This window comes from Pyxicephalus adspersus, chromosome 2, assembly GCF_032062135.1.
Source record: "Pyxicephalus adspersus chromosome 2, UCB_Pads_2.0, whole genome shotgun sequence".
In the NCBI taxonomy this organism is placed as follows: Eukaryota; Metazoa; Chordata; class Amphibia; order Anura; family Pyxicephalidae; genus Pyxicephalus; species Pyxicephalus adspersus.
The window spans coordinates 44,485,334-44,509,048 of NC_092859.1; positions in this window are offsets into that span (position 1 = coordinate 44,485,334).

The window sequence follows — 23,715 nt, forward strand, 5'->3', positions numbered from 1 at the left end:
ATAGTATGTGCTCACTTTCGAAAATGATTGTTAGTAAGAGCATACCTATGTTTACTATAAAGCTGAATCTGGAGCATAAATATTTGTATTTATGATTTTTCTGAGCAGGCATGAAGGATATAAATCCACTTTGTTGCATCAATGAATCCTAATTGTTATTTTTTAAAAGTAGTAATGATGTAATACCTGTGCTGCAAAGGGCAGATCTGTAGGAGGAACCCGGCAGGCCCACCTACCCCCATTTGCCTGTAGAATACTATGGGATAAGTGGATACAGACCAAACATGTAAAGAGCAGCAGTGACTGGTGCTTATTACAGGAAGCTACTTCACAGGTAAAGTCTCATTGCATTACATTGCATTGCATTACACAAATAAGCACATCAATATTTAATTAGGAACACACATGCCTTGTTTTAGGCAATATTTTCAAATCCCAAAGCTTTAAATATCCAGTAATGCATGAAAAATGTGTTTAATAAGTTATATAGTTATTATCATTTATTAAAATGGACACAGCTACATCAATAAAACCTTAAGAAAATAAAATAAAGTAAATATGTCTAAAACTGTCATTACAAAACTGAATTACATTTACATGATTATACATAGATTATATGAGATTTTTGTAATTAGGTTTACATGTTTTTTAAACTAAAACTGTTTAAAAATAAAAAAATAATGTCTCAGCTTTGCATTGTTTCCATTAAATTCCAAGTTATATTTATTAACACAGAGACATGCAGTGATAAGCAGTAACCCATGGCATGAAATCAGCAGGTGATTAGGCCAGTCATACATTGTCAAATCTTTCCTAAGCACCATGAGTGATCTGACATCTGTCTGTTCTCTCTGTGATCACTGGGACAGTTACTTCAAATCCCAAAATAATTCTTCTACTAAATGCTGAGCAGATCATGTCTATGACAAATTCACAGCACCTTTGTCTCTTGCCAATGCTTATTTTAATGTATCATGTTTTTTTTCTAGCAACGCTCAATAAGTGGTCATATCACTAGAAAAAAAATAGTATATGGCTGCATACTGTATAGGGGTCTATTTATAAATGTTTTCACCCAAGACACATATTGGAAAATAAAGTGCACTGACATCCTTAACAAAAGGATACCAGTCTTTCACATTAGGCTGATATTCCATGGTAAATTTGTCATTATAAGCATGCATACCTCTCCTAAATTATTGTCAACCTATGAACCCTCTGGTATCATGCAGCTAAAATGTTAGCTAAAATATATAACTGCAGTGCCCTTTTTTGCTGGGGAAAGAGACGGGAATCTTGGGTCTCATGCTTACCAACTTTAGTTATAAACTTTTTTATGTCCCCTGAAGAAAATCCACACCAATCACTTTATTTAGCAATGTAAACCTACAACAGCCATGGTATCATTTGTAAATTGTTTCAATCAAGAAAACCCAACACTAAACAGATCTTCAATGCCTTGGCAATAGGTTTGAGAAAATATGCTTATATCACTGGCCAAATTTGTTCATTGAAGTCACCCAGGATTCTCATCTCTTTCCCCACCAAAAATGGATTGGTTCCCTATAATAATGCCTAGATTGTTATTCATTTTCTGACAGATGTGTGCCTATTAGCCCCAAAAATGGCCACAAAATTATTGGAAATATTCACCCTTAAGCTTCAGTGGAGTTCAGGGTTCAGGTTTAGGACTCAGCAAACTCATTCAGAGTCAAACCTGCAAGATTAGGTCCTCACTTAATAGGTTCTTAGTGGTGCTAATGGGACATCAAGAAAATAAAATGATAAAGGAGTATCCCAATCTACCCAGTATGTTTTTGGGCTGTGGGAAGAAATCAGAATACATAAATGCAATCACTGGGAGAACCTACAAATTCCATTCATTGTTTCAAGTAGTAGCAATTAGGCACAGTACCCAAGTACTCTAAATGTAGCCATAGCAGACCACTCAAGTGTTTTGGGTCCACCAATAGCTAGCTACAAAGCTTTTTACACAGTTATTAATAGCATTACACAAATAAATGTGAATAAAATGAAGATAATATAATTTTTTTTTTTAATTATTTTAATACAAGCCATCTGTATTCTGTATTACTAGAGGAATGGCCATTGAATGAGGAGTAGAGAAGCAGTGGGTGACCTAATGGTTTTGCTTTTAGGAGCTATTACAGATAGCTCTGGCCCTGAATTCAACACAAAATTTGTTAATTTCCAGCAATTATCTTGTCATAATGCAGAAACTTTCTAGTTCAAGTGTGCCTGGCTATTTCTTGAAATTTGTGCTTTAAAGTCAAATGCCCAATACTGCTGATTCACTGAAGTCACTTGGAGACATGATCAATCCTCAAGCAACAGGAACTGATGTGACTGTGTAGATAGCATTTAGTCAAATCAATGATACCAACAATGAAACAAGCTAGTTACACTCATTATTCAATTGAATCCCAGTCTCAGCAATCCAATCAGAAATGTAGAATCATTAACCAATCAAGGTGAGGTTGCCAATAATTAAGTCAACCGTAGGAAGTTGTGCAAAGATATTCCAAATGACAATTACATTAAACAAAGCTCAAAAGGAATTTCTTTCTGTCATGGGTTGATAAATATACATTATGTTCAAAATATATAGGTGATACAATAGGTTCAAAATGTATCCGTAAATTAAAATAGAATCTTTTAGCGAGTAAACTCTCTCATCTTGCCTATCGCATGTCATGTAGGGTCCTCTTCTGATTTTTATTCCCAGTATTAGTTCTGGATTTTGCAGGGAATGGTACTATTGTGATGTCAGGATGGGTATTTGTATATTTATAGTTTAAAGTAAGAGCACTGTGGTGATGCCCCCCTCCGGGTACAAGCCCAGGTTACCCTGCATTCACAGTATGTCCTTAGTATTTCATGTAAGTGACATCTAAAACATGAAGAACATATTATGGTAAAAAAGGTTTTGTATGTGATAACTCAAACTAAAGGTAAGCATTGCAACATGAGCAGATTTTTATTTTTACAATATTCAGAAGATTGGGGTGGTAGGGAAGGTAGGATAAGGGGAAAATTAAAAAAAAATGGTGAGGGTGACAGGAGAGTATATGATGACTAGGTATAAGGAATACTCAGGGTCATGAGATGGGGATTGGCAGGTGTTGATCCAAGGTGACCAAAAGGAATAAAATGTGCCCATGGTATCTTCTAATTGGGCTTTAAATTTTCCTTGTGTAAGAATCCAGGAAACACGTTTTGTACCCTTCCTGAAGTTTAAGGAAGGAGACTTCCAGGCCTTTGCCATAGTTTGCCTAGCTGCAATAATTATATGCTGCATAAGTCTGAATTGATTTTGGGTTAGACAGCTAGGTTTAAGAGGGAGGAGGGCATGTTGCGGGTCCATGGGAATTTGTTTGTTAAACACTTTAGAGAGGAAGTGGAAGACCGGAGACCAGAAACGGGATGCCACTGGACAGTTCCACTATGTAAGCAAATAGGATCCTAATTCCAAGCATCATCTAAAGCAGGGGTCAGCAAACTTTTCTGGCTACTAGGCCATTTTAGAAGGTCAAGAAGGCACACTAGGTCGGTCTTTCTCTCGAGTCCCCATTCAGGGGAATGCCCCTGAAGGGAAATCCCTCTCTTTCCTAATGCATACGGAGGAGAGTGAATGTCTCCTTACCCCGGCGGCGGAAGTGTTAAAGCCGGCTGCGGTAAATAGGGAAGGAAGGCATAACAAGGAGGCTCAGGAGCCGCAGGTTGCCGACCCCTGATGGCCGGGACCGGATAGAGATTCTCTATACAAGAACACAGTAGTCGCACGGAATCCCCAGGCACTAGAGGCTAAATGGGGTCAAGTCTCCTCATTCATTCACCTCTAGTGCTCTGTGATTGCGCTGGGGAAAGGAAAGTCCTGATTATGCTTGAGCTGTCATCAGGGTTTACCTTTCCTCAGCCAATCACAGAGCACTAGAGGTGATGAATGGGGAGACTTGTCCCCATTTAACCTCTAGTGCCCGGGGATCCCACACTGACAGGATAATTCCACCGGCTGTGCATATATATTTTATTTTATATTTATAATATATTTTTGGCTAACAAAGATTTTTAGTTTCGGCCTCAGCTAGTGCAGATGGACTCATGAATGGATGAGGCTAACGAATGCATTTGTGGATGTGGGATAACAAACTGCAGCTGCGGTGAGTTGTATTGAGCTGTATTTTAGTTTTGTTTCAGCTAACAAAGATTTTGGCTAACGAGTATGATTCCGGAACAAATTATCATTGTTAGCCGAGGTGTTACTGTAATGTAAATCTGTGATATGTGTACATATCCTGTGCATCTGTTTAAAAAAACAAGTTGCTGAATAGGTATGATGTTGAGGCATTGAGCGGCAGGTCATTCATGAAATCTGCTTTATTACCTAGATTTATCATCGATTTATCCATTTAGTTCTTCTTGTAACAAATTTTGGAGATTTGTCCCTGGAAATTTCTTCACAAAACTACTAAGTGTTAGAAAATTCCTGACAAAGAATTTCCAAAAGTTTGAAGAATGATGTGCTTTGTGTTACATACATCTCCAATCGGCGTAATGATTTGTATTAATGGTTACTCCATACAGCTCCACTCTGCAATTTTTTATGGGTATTTGATACTCTTTCCATTACCATACAAAGGAACTGTTCTGTAGTCCACACAGAAATAGCAAACAATGGTATCATATACCAGCTAATAGAGGCAGAATGGACATGAGGTTTAGCAAGATCAGTAGCTTTTTTAAAACTTTATTTCATTTTCATGAAATGTTTTGCAAAATTGCTAAACAAATAAACTTCACTGTTGTAGAGTTGTCAATAGAACCCAATGGCATTGAAAAATACAGGTCAGTGGAGCACAAAGGGTCAATAGAGCACATTAAGTGACTAGGGTAGAATGCAGAAGTAGACAGTTGGCAATCCTACAACAGATTTTTGCTGTGTGAATAATATTCCCTAATGTAAAAAAAAAATTGTTGCTCAGAAAATTTTTTTTTGTTTTTGCAGCAAAAAAAAAAGTACCTGATATCCCTAATAAAAACAGAGCATCCTAAATAAATATATGAGAGATTTGCCTACAAATAAGAACATATTTTAGGCCCGTCTCTATTTTAAGAAGTTTTTTGTTATCTTGCAACCTTGTAAAACAAATCAAAAAGAAATCAAACCACAAGAAGCTTTTCTTCTTTTTTCCCCCCAAAACAAATATCAGAAAAGGTGTGAGAATCCTGCTAAGACAGTAAACTATAGATTAAATCTGAACACCCACCAACCTAGGTTGATAATTAAATAATAAAGACTGCTGATTCCTATTGATAGAGCTAAGTGTATAATTAACTAGACAGCTTTAAAAAGGCATGTGACAGTAGAGGAGGGCTTCCTGGGGTTATGATTCCAACACCAATATTAATGACTTTCCAAAGCTGATGTCTTTTCTTATTCTTATACTGTGTTTGTGTGAATCCTCGCTGCATTTGTTCTGCAGGGCGCATGTTAACGGAATCAAAACTTGATCTCCCGTGAGAGTAGTGGGAATGTGTGGAGCAGCTCTCTGGAACCACGTCAGCTGTTTGTAAAGACTGCTGATATCTTAGCTAACAAGGTCCCAGCTGAATGTATCCTGCCCACACCTGACGGTTCAACTGAATTAAATTTACCTTTCTTGCTACTGTCCTTTCCCAACATGTCTGGTTTTAGCTTTAGGGTACTTTCATAATAACCACTTGACTGTATGAAAAAAAAAAGTTTTTGTCAAATGCCACAAGACTGTCGACCTGAACATGTAAATTGCAAATTGCCTAGTTTACATAAAAAAAAGAAAATGAAAAACTGCCATCTAAAGCTTTTTGTAATTTGTAGCTGTTTTTTTTTCTTTTTTTGCATAGCGGTGCCAACTATAACAACCAGAAAAGCTCAAATGGACACTCAAATGTCCCGCCATGCTGTTAGTTTATCTTTGTAAAGTAAAGGTTTTGGATGACTGAGGAACTGTTTACTGACATATGGAAATAATGTTTACAAATGTGATACCAATAAAAAAAAATTGCTTTGCAGGAAATGAAACAAGCACATAAATACATACATTTATTTCAACCTCCAAAAAGCCTCCTAATTTCTCATTAATTTGTAATGTTTAGGTTGTTTAAAACAAATGAACATATTTTAATGTTTTGAGTCACAAATATTAGATCTGGAATTTTGAGATCCTTCATATTAGAAATGCCTATTACTTTTGCTTTTGAATCTCACAGTTTGTTGGCATTAACATCCTAAATTTAGCTTTAGGGTGAAACAAAGCCCCTTTATGACCAATGTGCTAAAAGATTTTCCTGCCATCCACATAGTATTCCACCCAATAGTTATCCACATAGGTGCAGTTTAAATTAAAATATTAGATGCACTTGTTTAGAATCCACATCAGTGACATGTATGACCCTGGACATTTCCCTGGACAATTTATTCAATAAGCACACACCTAGACCACCCACATGTGTCAAATTGTTTTTTGGGTCAGGTCTTTCCCAATTCGAACAACCATATTCGGGTCGAATATATGCACAACCTGAATTGGAACAACAACACTAGTTGCTGGGTTTCCCAGATAACCAAACCTGACGCTTCACAGACACAGCTCAGCTCTGGTGCCGAAACCCAGAATGATCAGGCAGGTAAAGCCTGAACATTGACAGTTCCTGTCTGCAATAATGACCTGCCTGATCAAACAAAACTTTAGTTCTACTTTAGCTCTCATACTAAGGTATATTTGGGTGGCTGGTACTGTATGTGGATTATGATATACAGCAGTTAATAGCATGGGTCATGTTTAGTGACAAAGTGGACATTTGTGATGTCAGATCACTCAAGGTCAAGCACCGCATATATTTTTACAGTACAGTAAAAGCAGGCATTATATGAAATGTGCAAATCTAATACAGGCAGGTTATTACCAACGGAATGCAAAAAAAACAGATGTAGTGCCATTATTGTTCAAGCATTATCCAGGGTTTACATTTCTTCTAGGGATCCTTGCCCATAGATGATACCATTATATACATCCTGGTCCTGTGCAGTTCCTTCTGTGTTTACAAATGTTATCTTACAAATGCTAGCTCTCTGCTGCTTCCTCTTTAATTTTAGTGATTACAGAGTTAACATTTTACAGCATGAGTGATGAGGGAAAAGGAGACTGGGGTAAATTAATTTTCTGCAACAGACTAATGACATCATTCTCTTAGGTTTCTCAACTTCTGGCCTAGACAGAATCACTTAACCGTAGCTCAGAGATTTCTGAATGGGCACAAATGACCAAGTCATAATTTTATAAAAAGTCATATAATTATGAGGCCATTGTCACATAATTAGGAGGAAGACGTCAACCCTGTACTAGCTCCTACATTTACTGTCAGACATGAAGCTAACTTCTGCTCTCTGGCTCTAATTAACAAATAAAGCATGATGGGAGCACCAGGAAGGTAAAGGTAGGTGGGATGGAGAAAGAGGAGGGTTGGAGTGCTTTCAAGAGTCTCTGTCATTCTGCCTTACATAGACAACATACCAATCTTTCTAGTGCAAACAAAATTAACTAGATACAAAAGCATATCACATTTAAAAAAAAAAAGTTTTTGTTGCAATATGTTTCTTTATTCCAGACATTTTCATATCAGTACGTTATTTTCTGAAACTAGATGTGCTTAGTGTGATGGCAAACATCATCCCACCCTGTGCTTGGACAATAAAAAGGAGAAGCAACATGCTTCTTATTCTGAAGACACAGTCAATTTGCACTGAAATGTACCAACTAAACTGGTGATGATTTTGAATCTCCTAATACTTTTTGTCCCGGTAACATTAGACACCAGGACATATACTGCACAGTTGGCAAATCCACCAAAAATGTGCACAGACAGCAATTCAAATTTGAAAGGAGTTTTAATCTTTCCCCGCTCTATCTAAAACTTATAAAAAAGTTACATTTACATTTGTAAATCCACCTAAAACCATTTCTTTCCAAACACATCTCCCTGCAATCCTCTTTGATTTGAAGTGACAGATACCAGATAAACAGTAACGATGCATCCATGATCTAATGGTGGAACAGACGGGAGATGAATTCTGGGAAGTAAATCAGAGGCTGATAATTCAGTCACTCTGATCCCTAATTGGTGCTTCTCATTTTTTTGATTCTCTGGCTGAAACTAAAACAATTTCCATGACTTCATTTTAATAATTAGTTCCCTGTTTTGCTTTCAATTAGTACTACATGCTCTGGGAAAGTGCAGCTTTACTATCATGCTACCACTTCAGATAATTTGCTAAATTGTATGTAAAAGTTAGAATGGAAAAAATGTAAACTAGGATTTACAAAGTTACAAAACAAATTTACCAACATAGGTAAAATTTAAAAGAAGTGTTAAGTGTCCCAGACGTCAGTGCATATTTGTCATCCATGTATTAGTAATAGAAATTTATTAAAGCCTATCTGTAACAGTTGGTGAACTTTGCATTGAAGGTCATGCTCAGCATGAATATATCACTATATTTGTTTTGGCATTAGGAATAAACAAATCAACTTCAGGTAAAAAGTGAAGGAATTCATGGCTAATCTGGCTAAATTTTGGTACTTTGATGTTCTTCTCTCTTCTGCACACTCTAATTGGTCAGTCAGACATGCTGTCATTGTGATGAACCAATAAAATGCATTGGGGCACTTACTGGGGTAAACCAAGTCATGTGATCCTGCTTTTTGAACCATTGGAACTGTTTTGGACCATTCTAATAAGAATAAGTACTATTTTTTAATTTGGCACGGTCTGGGATTTTTGTGTCATTCTTTAACCCTTTTTGGCACTTTTAGTCCTACAAATACTTCCACTTTGTTACAACATGGAAAATCCTATTTCTATAACATACACCTGCTTCGAGGACTTGCTGTCGTTTTCATACATATTTGCAAATATCTCCAGCTAATAACACAATAAAAATCTAATGCAATTTGTTGAAACAGTATACCTAGATGTTTTAGGGGCTGTTTTTTAGCTGGCTAGCTGGTAAGTCTGCTGGGAAATGTTTGTGTTATGTTTGTATTAGTTTTTCAGACACTCCTCTTTATTCATTATGTGAATGGGGTCCTCTAAAAAAAGGCTATACAAAGGAAATTTTGAAAGTTGTAAGTGAAACCATGCCATTTGCATTGCACTTACTGTAATCCCTTACCTTGGTCTGAACAAGTTGACTAAGTTGAGTGTACTTCAGAAACCCCTAATACTTTAGCATGTAGCTTTGTCCACACTTTTTGTAGTTCTTTAAAAAGTTAGAATGGAGGAATAGAATAACTAATATTAATGAAACACAAAGATTTAGATCAGGGCAGAGGGATGTCCTTGGCATTTTATTGCTGCATTAGGATCTTTTAGGCAGAACACAACACCAGTTTTGTGTAACTGCATTTTGCTGTGCACAGTACTAAAAATGACATTGTAAGCTCTTTTAAGAGAGCATTGATTGCACCTGACTAGAGTTATTATGTATAGGGCACCTTACACACATAAAGGGGAAAAACAAAAGTATTACAAAAAATGGTCATAATAGCAAAGTGCCTTTTTGTAGATGTGTTTGTAATAGATTGAACTTATGCATGACTCTTGCTGAGCTAGCACCTGCTGATAGTTCCAAGTCCTTTAGGCTTAATGTGCAGTACTCTAAATAAATATTCCCAGTGTTAGAATGGATTGTAATGCTACCCCTTCTAATGCAATACAAAACATCAAAGAGTTTAATATCTCAGCATTAGTTCATTTATCATCTGTATGTAATAACAGGCCAAGAACTAAATAGAAAGCTTACTATAAATAGAAGCAATTCACAAAATTAGTTTTTCTAGATTTCTGAAGAAGATGGATGACTTACTAACTTATTGTCTGTTGTTCTATTTGCAAAACCCCTGCACCCAATACACACAATAGCTAATTAATAAAAACTGTGGTATAGATAGTGAAGCTCCTCTATATTAGAAAAAGCCTTCTTGGAGAAGGCTCATGTGACCTGCTTTTCTTTTTCACAAGCCGAAGAGGTAAAAAAGCTCTGCATTACTTGTATTTTTTTTTTTTGTTTTTTAATCTTAAATAATTTTTTATATGCTGTGCCAGTTCCAGAGTCTTGAAGCTGGTATAGCAAAAAGGACATTTGTAAAGCAAATCATGGTGGCGCAACCATACAACTGATTTTAGGTGCTCCATATTTCATTAGGATGATGTTATTAAAATACTGATTACATTTACTAGTTGAAAGACTTCAAACCAAGCATAAAAAACTTTTGACACATTTGACCATACCTCCAGAACACTAAGGGCCAACTCACTAAGATAGATAGTCATCTTACTGAACTCATCATTTTATCCTAATAACCTTTATCATCAAAGTATGTTTACAAACATACATTTCCAACTGGTATACAAGTCGTATTTTTTTAAGTATTCATTGTTCAGTTGTTGCAGATTCCTATTGATTAAGAATTTCTATTTTATCCATAATTTACTATTTTATAACCACTTAAAATGTTTTTGTTTCCTTAATTTTTATCAAATAGAAGTAGAGGCCCTCAAGAAGTGTAGAGGTAAAATTTCAACTCAAATCTTGTTGGATTGATCTGTAATTGTACTATTATGGGCCTTACGGAATCTGTGATTCTGCTAAGAACGGTCTACTGTGCTTTTTAATTTGTGCCACTAGGATGGTTAATTCTCACCACTGGGGAGTGTGCACAGTGCCAACACTTGTGAAATGGATAGTTGTACTCTCTTGTATATATAACATGAATTGGTGACAGGGCGACTTCAGGATCATCCTACTGCCCATACAGAAACATAAACTGTTTGGCTGGTTTTTGCAGAGTCATCAGAATTCCACAAACTAGTTAGCTAATGTTTTTTTATTTCTTGCATTGGAGTCACTACTTGTCTACTCCTTCCCCTTTCTTTTTCTTTTCACTTGTTTTTCTTTCCATCATCTTTTTTGACTTGCACTTTAAATAAGGGATAAAAGCTTGGTGTTTTATTTTACATGTATGCAATACTTTTATTGATGTTATTTTGAGTTGATTTCTTTAATGTGAACATTGCTATTGCTTTCTTTCTAACTCCTTGGTGTGCCTAAGAGACCTGCTTTGTTTCCTGGGATGTTGGGTATCTATTTGTTTCCAGTCTGTACTTTCTTTTGACATTTATAATAAAAATAAAAAAATAAGAATAAAAAAATAATGTGGGATTGATCTGAAATTTTGCTGGATTCAGAAATCCAGAGTCAGAATTATTTTTTTTTCGATGAGCTGAACAATATCTGTCAATGACAGCTATGGTATGATTCAGTCAATCTAGTCTCTGGACGATAACAGCAGAGCTTTACTATACCTATTAATGATGCAGCAGTTCCAAGTTCTGATCCGAGGTTGGAACAGCTCCAATCACAGTTGGTATGTACTCAGATTGGAGCTGATTCTAATCTACACTGATTGGAACTATTACCAGTGGTCAAAAACTAACGTTATTTTTATGCAAAAAAATGCATGGGGTTATCTTTGTGTTTTATGTTAGGAATCAACTTTTATACATAAAAAATTGATAATAAAATGTGCACAAATTAAAATTTAGCAATATGTGAGATGAAAACTGGAGGTGCTTATGCATAAAACTGTACTTGATCCAAACAGCAAATCAGGATTCTTGTTTTAGTTCAGTTGCAGAAATAACAGCTGAAGGGTTAATATGTGTGATATGATTTTTTTTTCTTGTTAAGACATCCATCAGCTCTTAAGTGTATTAAAATGTAATTGGCTGTAGCAAATAGCAATTAATACCTTGTAATAAAAAGATAGCATATACCATGCTTTAGTGAATTTACTGTCTTATCACCTAAAAAAATTGTTTACTGATCATCATGCTTGCAACTACACCTAAATGATTTATAATGATGCATAAGTGCGATCTACTATTAGATCCTTGTTCAAGCAAGCACTACAAGTGACAATTTCAGTGCATATTGTGCAGGCATTGTCCATTGTTGTCAGTATTAGAAAGACCGTAGTATATTGATGTGCAGCCGGTAATGGAGACAGTGCACGTAGATTGAAAATGCTGAAGGAGTTAGGCAGCAACACTAGGATGGCAAAAAACAGGGACTATTTGAGGGGAAAAAAACTATGCTATTTTCATAGTTATATCATCATGTTAAAGTTTCAACCACTTGTAAGCATTTGCTGTCTTTAATGGCTTGTCTATAAATCTCCATTTTAACACAAAATATGGAGAAACTGTTCGAAGATCACAACTGCATCTCAAAATGTGCTAAGAATACACTCTACTTTCCTTTTAACCTTGTCCTTATGTATTTTTAACACACACAAACACAATTAAAAACTAAAGTTATATATACAGATGTATTTTCCCCTTACAGGATGTTCAGTGAACAAAATTAACATAATCAAAGCTGATTAGGTCATAGTTTCTTTAAAGGCTGATTGCATTCTATCTCACACAATATGAGTTCATTGTCTACCAAGCTGTAGCATAAACAGCAAAGACTTATCACTGTGCAAGGTAACAGAATGCCACAAGGGCATGAGAACAATGCCATGGACAAGAGCACTGTCACATAGTCTGCGTTTCAGAATATTTTCTTGGGAAGGAACAGAGGGACCACAGAAGGCGGATGCATAGACATTTGGAAAGATCCCATAGGACACTCAGTACAAATGGCACACAAAATCCAAGCTGCAGAACAGATGGCAGATACAAAAATGAAAATAATATAAAAATAATAGAGAGATTTTAAGGAAGGATGTCTGGGGAATATTTACATAATAGACATTATAGATGTTCAAAAAAAAGAATAGAAAAAAGGTAGCAGAAGCAGACCACATGGATCATAAAGAATGAAACAGACGGTGATCTGAATTTGTTAAAATCTGAAACACTAATGTTACTTTTTATCTCATGACATGTAGTCTTTCTACAGAGCATACGTGTGAATTTCCAGAAGGATTGCAATTTACCTGAATTCAGTTCTGTCTGTCCTTGTAATATCAAAAATTAATAGTGATCCAATAGACAGAAATCTATGCCTAAATTTAATATGTAATATTATATGTATATATTTTATGGGTTTATGTAAGCATATATCTTTACATATGTTTGATGGAAATCTGTGATTAGCTTTTTATCACAAATGAATCAGAGTTTTTCAACTTCAAGGAGAGCACTAAATAGAATAAATCTTATGCTCTTCTGAGGAGGGTCTTTTCCTCCTGTTACATTGTTTGTATCTGTCAGTCATTTGCAACCCCTATTTAATGTACAGCACTGCGTAATATGTTGGCACTATTTAACTACTGTTCAATAATAATAATACAAAAAATCAGTGTTATCTTATGTATTCCGATCATCAGTTCATGTATTTCTGCAGATTATTCAATAATGTTAGGTCCAAATGTGTCCCCAACACAGTTTCAAACTATCCTGCAAAAACTTAAAGTGTACCTAAACTCAGAAATTTCACTTTACATAAGACAACCCTTTTATGTAAAGTAAAAAGTCTGTTCTTTGTTTTTAAGTGCAACACCCTTTTTTAAAAAAAAAAAAGTGCAGCACCGCCCCCTAATTCTCAATCGCCAATGAATGGGAGCCCAAAGCCTCTCGGGATACGTACGTCAGAGATTCCGGGAGGCTCTTGGGTGCTCCTTCTGCAGATGCCCGAGCATCTCCGGCATGCACTGAAGAAGCCTTTTCGTGAAAAAAGAAAAAGTTGCATGCGTAGTGAGATCGGCAAGTTTTTTTTTTACATCCTTGATCTTGCGTCTGGCTCAGGTGATGTAGGAGGAAGAACCTGGAAGAAGAGGTGAAGATGGCGCTGGAAGACAACTCCGGATGGATTGGAATGCCCTGCGGTATTGAAGGTAGGTGTTTTTTTTTGTTTGTTTTAGGCAGTTTTAAGTTAAGTACCTCTTTAACTAATCTGTATTTGCAAGTAAGGAGCGTGAGGGAATTACCTTAGGAAATATGTATTTACGTAACCAACCCTTTCAAAATAACACAACTCAAAGGACTAGTAAACCTAGAGCAGGTTTTGATAGAACAAAAAGAGAGCTTTTATAGTTGTTTGTCAGTGTAAAAACAAAAACATGGGTGATTACAAAAGACTATATATAAGAGAAGACTTTATTAGAGACGTCTTTAGCAAACAAATGACCAACTGTTTGTAACTATTTCTTACATGTGCATCAGCAGTTATACTATGGGTCCAACTTTAGGGATATAATGAGATATATTGTTTTTATTTTATAGCTAATCCTAATATCCCAACACATTTCACAATATTGCTTCCTCAGCGAATATAGAAAAATTAGAAAACAAACATCTCAATAAAGCATGTTCATTCATAAATTGTGACCATGAGACTACATATTCTTATATGGGCTTATTGGTGATTACCTCATAGGTCTTGCCATGAAAGAAATTGATGAACTATAGACAGATAGGGTGAATTTTCCGTTGTCTGTGAGACAGTCAAAATTCTGGGGAGGGCATGACATAGTTATGGTTGCTTTTTTATTATTGCTTGTATGGTTTGTTTTTATATGGTTTTATGTATAAATATGTTACATTTTGGTTTTACAAAATTATGGCTGCTGTATCCAATTCCCCCAATTATTTTGATTAGAAAATTGAACAGGTTGGCAGAACGACAGAAGTGGGGATCTGGAGACTTCTGAGCTACCATAATCAAGCCAAAAACTAACTTTTAGGCACAGCAATAAATCTACAACTCAACAGATACTTTGGTTTCCTATAATTGTTATTGATGTATACAGAAGATGCTGTTTATGCAATCATTTTTGGAGACAGAAAGTGTGTTGACCTTTACAAATGACCAAGTTTTTCACAAATTTAACTGTAATGTTGTTATTACGCAACTAATACACTCTGGTAGCAAAATGCCATGAATCATAGCGGTATTGATCACTCAAAATACCTAATTTACAGAAAACTTATTTGTGTAAATCAGTTCACTTGTCCCTAATGCCCATAACTGCTCAAAATATCCATGTATTGATTTATTTTAATATTTAACTGGAGTTTTGACCATGTGTTCTCATTCTTTCCATTTAAATTCAAACTAACATTGTTTTCTAAACCTCCACACAAACTATACATCAAAGCTTTATTTTGCATTGGCACTTCTTTTGTATATATGTAATTTATTCACTTGATGTGACATTTTATCAAGTGAAGGAAAACTGAAAAGATTCAAATTTGTTGTTGATAAAAAATATTATATAGAAATGATTGTGGTGTAAGGGAGGCTTTTAGTAAAATGTCAACTATAATCAAATAGTGTTTTTGTATTTATTCAAGAAGGCTTTCATTATTTCTTTGCTTTTGTGAGATGGAGGACAAAATGTAAGGATTATTAGATGTGGTAAGAGTGTATCACATTGACCAATACATTAGATAAAGCTGTAATGTTTTTGCCAGTATTTTGCCATTATACAAAGAAACTAGCGTAGCTAAAATATTATCGACTATTAATGGGGCAACAGGCAACATCATATTGCAGTCAAATTCTGTTTAAAGTATATATAAAACAAGAACAAAAAATCTATAAATTTCCTATAGTCAATAGATGTGGTGGTTGCATTAGTTGTTATATCCATGTTAGTACATGCAAGTACAGAAAAATAACTAAAAGTCTTAATAGAGATCCAGTGTCCTACTAACTTGTGTACACGGTAAATACATGATTGCAGAGGAACCCTAAAATGTATGTTCAAGCCTTGGTGAACTCCCGCTAAACCTATTTATTAGGTGTCAGTAGGAAAAATGTCCCATACATTAAGGATAAACTGGAGGAATGTTCTACTTACCAAGATGTGGTGAATGCCACCCTACAAGACAGCTAAAATGATCGCTGTTGGAACATTGCTGTTGGTTCAAAAACTTTCAAGGTAACACCACATGAAAGGTTAATTAATCCCAGCACATCAAACTCTAGAAACTTTTTGAAGAACCCTAAGGTTCCATGGAACCCTGGTTAAGAATTGCTGATCTAGGGTGACAAGGCTGCTCTTCCACAAATACAGTGTGTTGAGTGATTGTTATCATCCTATAAAAGGTAATGTCAGTCATACTGAAAGGTTCAACACAATTCAGCCACCACATTTAGGTACTGGTGAGGTAAATTATTTAAAAACTTTTTGGTTTTAGGTACACTTTGTCATGTTTGGAGAGACGGAGGCTCTAGGGGGCTCAATGGCTGGCTCAAAAATCATGTAAACCCTAAGTAGGGCCAAAGGTGGGCAGAACATTGTGTACCAAATCGCCAGGCAAAGGAAAAGTCAATGAAGGCTGGGATTGAGGCAAGGGGCAAACAAGAGAGTTCAAGAACAAAGGCAGGGGTCTGGAACCTGAAATCCAGAAAATAGACTCTGGTGACACAGGGGTCACCAAAGACACAGGGGAACACAGAAGACACAGGAAGAGACAGGAGGCACTTGTGACACTGGATTCACTGAAGTTGCAAGGGAACACAGGAAGAGACAGTAGGGGGTGAAGACAAAAGTAACACTGGAAGAGCACAGGGGAATAGGCATGAAAAAAAAGACTGGGCAACAAGCGGTTAGCACAGGAGGTGGACTGGGAAAGCAATCAATTACCGGCAGGTGAATGGGACATGCTCAGCAGAGCTAGGGGGCTTGGCACTAGTGAAAACACTTTGTGTGAACGCTGAGCGCTTTGTCTGAGCTAACTAACTAGCCAAGGGCGATCAAGAGGTTATCTCCCGGTAGTGGTGATGTTGATAAAACTTGGAAGAGGAGGCTCAGAACTTCCTGTATGAGCAGAGAGCAGAGAGAGGTGACAGGTGACAGTGGAAGAGGTACGTGTGACACACTTCATAATAGGAATAGCTGTGTGAAAGTAACAGTTATGCCTTGGTTTAAGTCCTTAATCCGTTCCAAATCCTTGGACTTATACCAAACAGGACTTATACCAAACAAATTTTTCCCATAAGAAATAGAAGGAAAATGATTAATCCGGTCCCATGAAAAAAAAATCCTATAGTTATTGGCATAATATTCATTGATGGGGCTGTATGACATAATTTAAACACTGCCTAATACTAAAATACATAAATACAAAAGCAATTAGATGAAATAAATGAAATTTAACCTCACTTTACCTTGCTGAGAAGAGTTGAGTGCCTACTAGGATGGTGCTGAGAAGGGAGGAGGAGGAGATGTTATGTAATTCACAGAGAGTTATAGCGCGGGTTGTTCACTGAATGGTGGCAACTGGTGTACTGACGCTCGTGGGCAGCCGTGGCTTTGTCTCGAGAGAGGTAAATAAGGGTAGCACGCGGTGTTATCACTCATTTTGACCCATACAAGTTCTAGCATAAAGGTTGTATACCAAGCAAAGGTTGTATACCAAGCAACATTTTTTGTGTCCAAACAGGACTTATACCAAGCTGGACTTATTTCAAAGCGGACTTATACCAAGGTACCAGTGTATATGAATAAAGCAAGAGAATACAGAAGTGCCAATAATACTTTTGTTCATTATAGATTTTGTAATATGCAATTGCACCAAAATAAAAGACTGGTATTGAACCTTCCATTAAGGAGCCATACATGATTGGAAAAAATGTAATGATTACCACTCACCAAACTGGATCCGGTCCATAGAAACAGAGCTGGAAATGTATACTGAAGATTAGATTGTGAATGTTTGCTGAAATCCCCAATGTTTAATATGTATCTAAACTGTTAACCCCTTTTTCTACGTAACAGAGGAGCTTATCTGCCTAGAAAGAGGACCGGTTGTAAATCATTACCCACAAAATGAGGACCCATTGGTGAATGCTGCATTGCAAAAGCCTGGAAAACTGACTAAAGGTTTGCAGTGCATCCACGCAGTGTTCTGTATCTCTGCATCTCATAAGGCTTAGCAGAGATATGGCTCTAAAATGGGTTATGGAAGCTACAGGCATGCTATGTGTATGGCATTCTGTATGTAACACAAGTTTGCAAACTAGCCAAAGCAGCTAGGATCGGCTTCTATGATTGACATGATCCAAAACAAACATAACTAACAAATCTGGCAGCACAACCAAGTATTTTAAAAGAAAAGAAGTGAGTTTTAGATAAAGCATTGTGCATATACACAATGATATATACATTTTATTGCTGGGGTTAACATACACTTTAAAATAAAACAAACACCTTATATTTATTGTGTAAACTATAAGTCCCATCAATCTATTATGTAAAGGAGATGAACTAATGCAGACATGTTTGGAGCCCTAGCCTTGGTGAAAATCTTGGCTCACCCCATAGATAAAGTAGAGGAGGGTGTATAGCTGCCCTATGACATAAATTGTGTTATTTGTAGAATTACATTGTGAAAAAATGGAAAGCTTGTGAAGAAACCTATTGCAAGTAGAATTGGTAAGCTGCAATAAATAACATTTTGTTTGGGGTCTAGATATATTTTTATTGTGAATGCTAAGCTAAATATAATGATCACATTTATAACTTTTTTTCATATTTTCCTATCCCTGAAATGGTCATAGGTATTTAGCATTATGTTAGAAGTGTCAGTTTCTTTTTCAAGTGATCAGGCACAGAATTAATTTTACGCTACAGAAGACAAGACAGTTTTTGTAAAGATGCTTTTAGGAAATGTATACAATATATTGTAAATCTCAGTAAAGAATAATTTGATAGATCCATTGCTTTGCCCAGGTCTTGTATCATTAAGTAAGTAATAAACAAGATCCAATGTAATATTTCAACTGCATAGTGTATATTTAAGTTACTTTTTGTTCACGCATGAGAACCTACAAGGTTTTTCACACCTATTTGGGGTCTTTAGTGCAAAACAGTCACCTGGGTTGACACATTTTTACATAAATGGCTATGAAAACATTTAGCAAATATTCTTAATTGTTAGCAAATAATCTTTTGGGGACATAGGTGGGATATAAATAGTTTTTATTTCTTCTCAGTTCAATTTTATTTAGGTATGATATAATTATATATGTATCCTATGTATAGTTCATGGTAAAGATTTGAAAATTAGTTTTTGAATATATTTACAGTAGCAAAAGTGTTTTTTTTATTATTCTCCCCTATTGCATGAATAAAATACCAATGACACACATTCTAAACTATTTTTGTGTACTAGATTGCATTTTACATTATTTGTTTTGCCACCCTGTTCCTTTCCATGACACATTTAAAACTGCTTCGTGTAATGAAAGAACCATGAAGACAAGGTGACATCATCACTGGACTTGAGTTTACCACTTTTTCATTGTACCTAAAGGTGAAAAGTTAGGTCATAAATGTAAAGTTCTTTAAATGTAAGTGTATTTATAGAACACATTTAATATAAGTGAAATTGCATATTCATTAAAATAATGTATAAATGTGCTCATGATTTCCCTAATGGACTGACCTTGTACTAAGCAGTTTTAAAAGTGAGGTGCCCAGTGTGCTGAACGTGTCCACACAGCATGCATCTTGTGCATAGATAGATCTTTCTAGCAATTTTTTTTCAAAATGTTTCTAATAAAGATTCACACATGTTCAGGATTCTTCCATCCATTGTCCTTAGCATTTTTTTTGTGTCTATCCTGTCTGTAGCAGAATGCTCTTTGCGCTAAGCTTGTGTTCAGAATGTCACTGTCAAGTTCCTAAAATATCTCCCATAGAGCACATCATTAGTTCAGTATGTCCCTGACAGAAAATGACATGTGTTTAGTATGTTCCTAGCATGTTCTGACAACATTTCCATGCAAAATTATTAGTATAAAGCGTGCACCCATGTATTTGTTTTTTTTAGATGTCCAGAATGTTCCTGCAAACATCTCGGACCATGTTATCCATGTGTGACATGTGGTTTTGACAGAATGGTCCTTCCTCAACTTCACTTTAGACATGTCTCTGAGTTTCATTCTCTAATTTACTATCTGCTATTGTCTTTGAAAAACATGTTTTAGAAGACTATTTCAATACTGCACACTTTCCACCATTTTGCATTGCAGTAAATGTGTATGGAACATGCTTAGCATAGAGAGCAGTACTATAATAACTACTGGATTGCCATTCATACAGTACGTATGATGTGTGAGCAGTGGGCTTGTGTTTCCATTACCAAGTTGGACAGAGTTAGTTATGCGTAGACTATATGGTAAAGAAATTCTGTCAGGTCTCTAAAGGTTTCAATCCAACAATCACCTGAAACAGAAAACTTCACAAGTTGCCAGTACCTCCATACATGAGATGAGGTTTCAATCCAACAATCTCCTGAAACAGAAAACCTCACGCTTAACCCCCACTAATTGCCCATTCCACCATACACGATATGAATGTATGCTCTACTAACAAATTAGTTTGGCTTTTGAATGTCCCAAAAGAATGGAAAGCATACAAACCAGAAATTCATTATCTACTCAATGGTTAGGTATAATGGCAAGATCAGTTTGTGGTTAGCCAGTTTTAGTAGTGGTCTACTTTGAAACAATGCCACTACTGTTTTTGTCAGTCATCCTCACTCTTCAGAACTGTAAGTCATTGGTCTAGGAGTAGTACCATAAGAATGACTGACTCTACTGACCAATATATACAAGCCAGAAAGTCATAAATGATAATAGATTGGAAATAAGCATTTTCAAGAGGAGGCCAATAATGGATTCCCCATGTATGCCCTAAAAAAAAAGCTTACTTTAGAAAAATAAATGTGCTCCATATAGTTTGCACTGTCTACTTTACAAAATGTTGATATCCATTAAACAAACCACATAAATAAGGCTCTGTAGGTATGCAACAATTGCTGAGTCAATCAACTGATTTAACAGGTCTATGCTTTAAGGTAAAAAATTCCTAGGTCTTTCCTCTAAACTTCCCAGAAAATTGTATTGCACCAGGTAATGTAAGCGGCTGTTATGTTTGCATGTTTTTATTGAACAGTAGATATTCACTTTATTTACTGAGTTTAACGAGTCAAATAATAGTTTACTATTCATTCCAAATTTAATGATCAAATCTTTTAGATGACTTGCAAAAGATGGCTCTAACAAAAAAAATCCTGTAATTTCAGTATGTGGCATCAACCCAAAATGCATACTGCATATCTTAAAAGAATGTGAAACAATTCATTCTTCTTAAGAAGGAAAAAACAGTTTAATCCCTAAATAATGAGTTCCCTTGAGATACAATACTTGACAAACCCAAAAAAATGTGAATGTGTGGACAAAAAAAAATCCTAATACCCTTCCTGCTATTCTATACTGCTAACTATGAAAGAATCAACTTAACATAAAAGACACACATATATATATATATATATATATATATATATATTTGGAAAATAAATAAATACATTTTTTTGAGAGCTTCAAAGTTCTGACCAGGTACCTCAATTGAGTAGCATTATAATTTTATATTCAACTTCTGGTATGTGGTGGTACATTTTTAGAGAACAAAATGCACTCAGTCCTAAGGAAACAGGGTTTTGAGTCATGAGGCACAGAGTGACGTTTGATAATAATGATATTCTTCATCTTCAAGGAATAAAAGGATTGAGAAATGCTTTAGGTCAAAAAATATCTGCCCTAAAGATGTGACAGGTGCATTACAAAGAGCTTCTTAGCTCAGAGAAAAGTTATTCTACATAAAGTTCTTTGGTTGGAAACCACGCTACAAAGATGACTTGCTTGCATTTTGCTTTTTCTAGGAATTGGGACAGCATCTCTGTATTACTTCCCATATACCTACAGTATGTACACATACATTTATCATACAATAGAAGAGTTTATGACTGGACACTTCATATCTTATTCTTTGATGCTTCTACAATCAATACCCTGGAAACAATACTTTGAGACCATGTTGACTGGAAACTGGGAGCTATGTAGTCTTCACCTTGAAGCAAAACTATCACAAAAAATAGCATTTATCTTTACAGCTGGAAATCTGTTGATCCCTCTGCAATCCTAGTCGAGTCAGTCCTGTGCCATCCCATATTCCTTCTTCTGCCCAGCGCTCTTCTTCTTCATACATCACCTGATCTTGCACTGCGCAGGTGAGGGATCGGGTGATGCACTTCTGGAAAATGTTAAAACAAGTGCTAATCTCACATGCGTGAGATCATCATTTTTTTACAGTAGAAGAAAGCTCCTTCTGCTCATGCCCGATATTTCAGCAATCTATATGATGTAGGTATCCCAATAGGTTGTAGGTTTCCTTTTCAGGCTTTAAGCCATGGCAGTAAAAACAAAAGGGGAGAGGTCTCCCTATAAAATGTAAAAAAAATATTTAAACAGATTTTTTTACTTAAAGTTATTGAAATTGGTATGATGAGTTGATCATCTGCCTATTTCAATATTTCAATAATTGCCTGCCATATCCCCACAGTATTGTAGCAATTCAAAATATGCAGAAAGAAAGGGGACTTAATTGGTACATGTATAAAATCAAATAACAAAAACTTTATTTAGAAAATATTAAAACACCAAAAAAAGATTATCTCATTTGTCTTAACATGAAAGATGACACAATCTGAACATCAATATTGTTCATAGATTGGATTATAATATATCAAATGATTTACCAGATAACAGTATAGCATCTTACAACATTAGAGGGTGTCTCGACGCGTTTCACAGTCAATGCCGCTTCATCAGGATAATAACGTTGAGAGATATTTACTTATAGCATATAATATACATTACAGTATCTTGTCATCTTCATTCAAATGTATATGAGGCCTCAAAGCAAACCAAGAGCTCACGATGAGGGTAAGTGCAAACCGACAGGCAATAACAGAGAGGAATCCCTGTAACTGTTTAAAAGCATTATCTACACTTTTACTGTATATAAAAAAAAAAATGTATGTAATGATAGGTCCACTTGAAATTTTTTCATATTTGCAGTTTCTTTGAAAAAGTTGCCATCATTAGTCATGGCTTGCCTACGAAATAAAAAAAAAACATATTAGCTTTAATGCTCTAACACATAACTACCAATCATGAAAAACCTTGGGATGGAGAAAAATGGCATCTGTCACATTATAGCAGGGCTTAAATGTGGGAGGAAAGAGTAGTACAAGGAACCAATCTGTTAATGTGCTGACAATCAGCATTCTGGTGGAGACAGCAAAGTGGGAGAAAGATAAGCTCACCAGCGTTCTGCTTTCTTTACCTGTCTAGTCTCAGGATGGGCTAGGTCCATGACAACTGGGCTGTATAGGGTACAGGCTGGACATCAGACTGAGGACATCCAGTTATAAAAAATAAATATTGAACGAAAAAGCTTTGGACTAAATGTGAAACTTTTTTTTTTATTTTTTATTTTAATTGGCCTATTATTTTATCTTTTTTGCCTAGAGTCCAGCTTAATCTAAAAAATCTCTGATTTGGAAATTGGTTATCATAATTAAACCACAGCTTCTCCCCTTAACCTCCCTGGCAGTAAAAATAATGAAAGTTTTTAAATGTAAAAGCGGTACATTAAAAAATCCTCATTATTTTAAATTTCCTGTCCGGTCCCGCCCATCTGCCCAATGGGCCCGCCCTCCAGTCTAAGACTCGTGAGCAGATTCCTGGCTGGCATCTGCTTCCCCTAGCCTTGTGTCCCCAACGTTCAC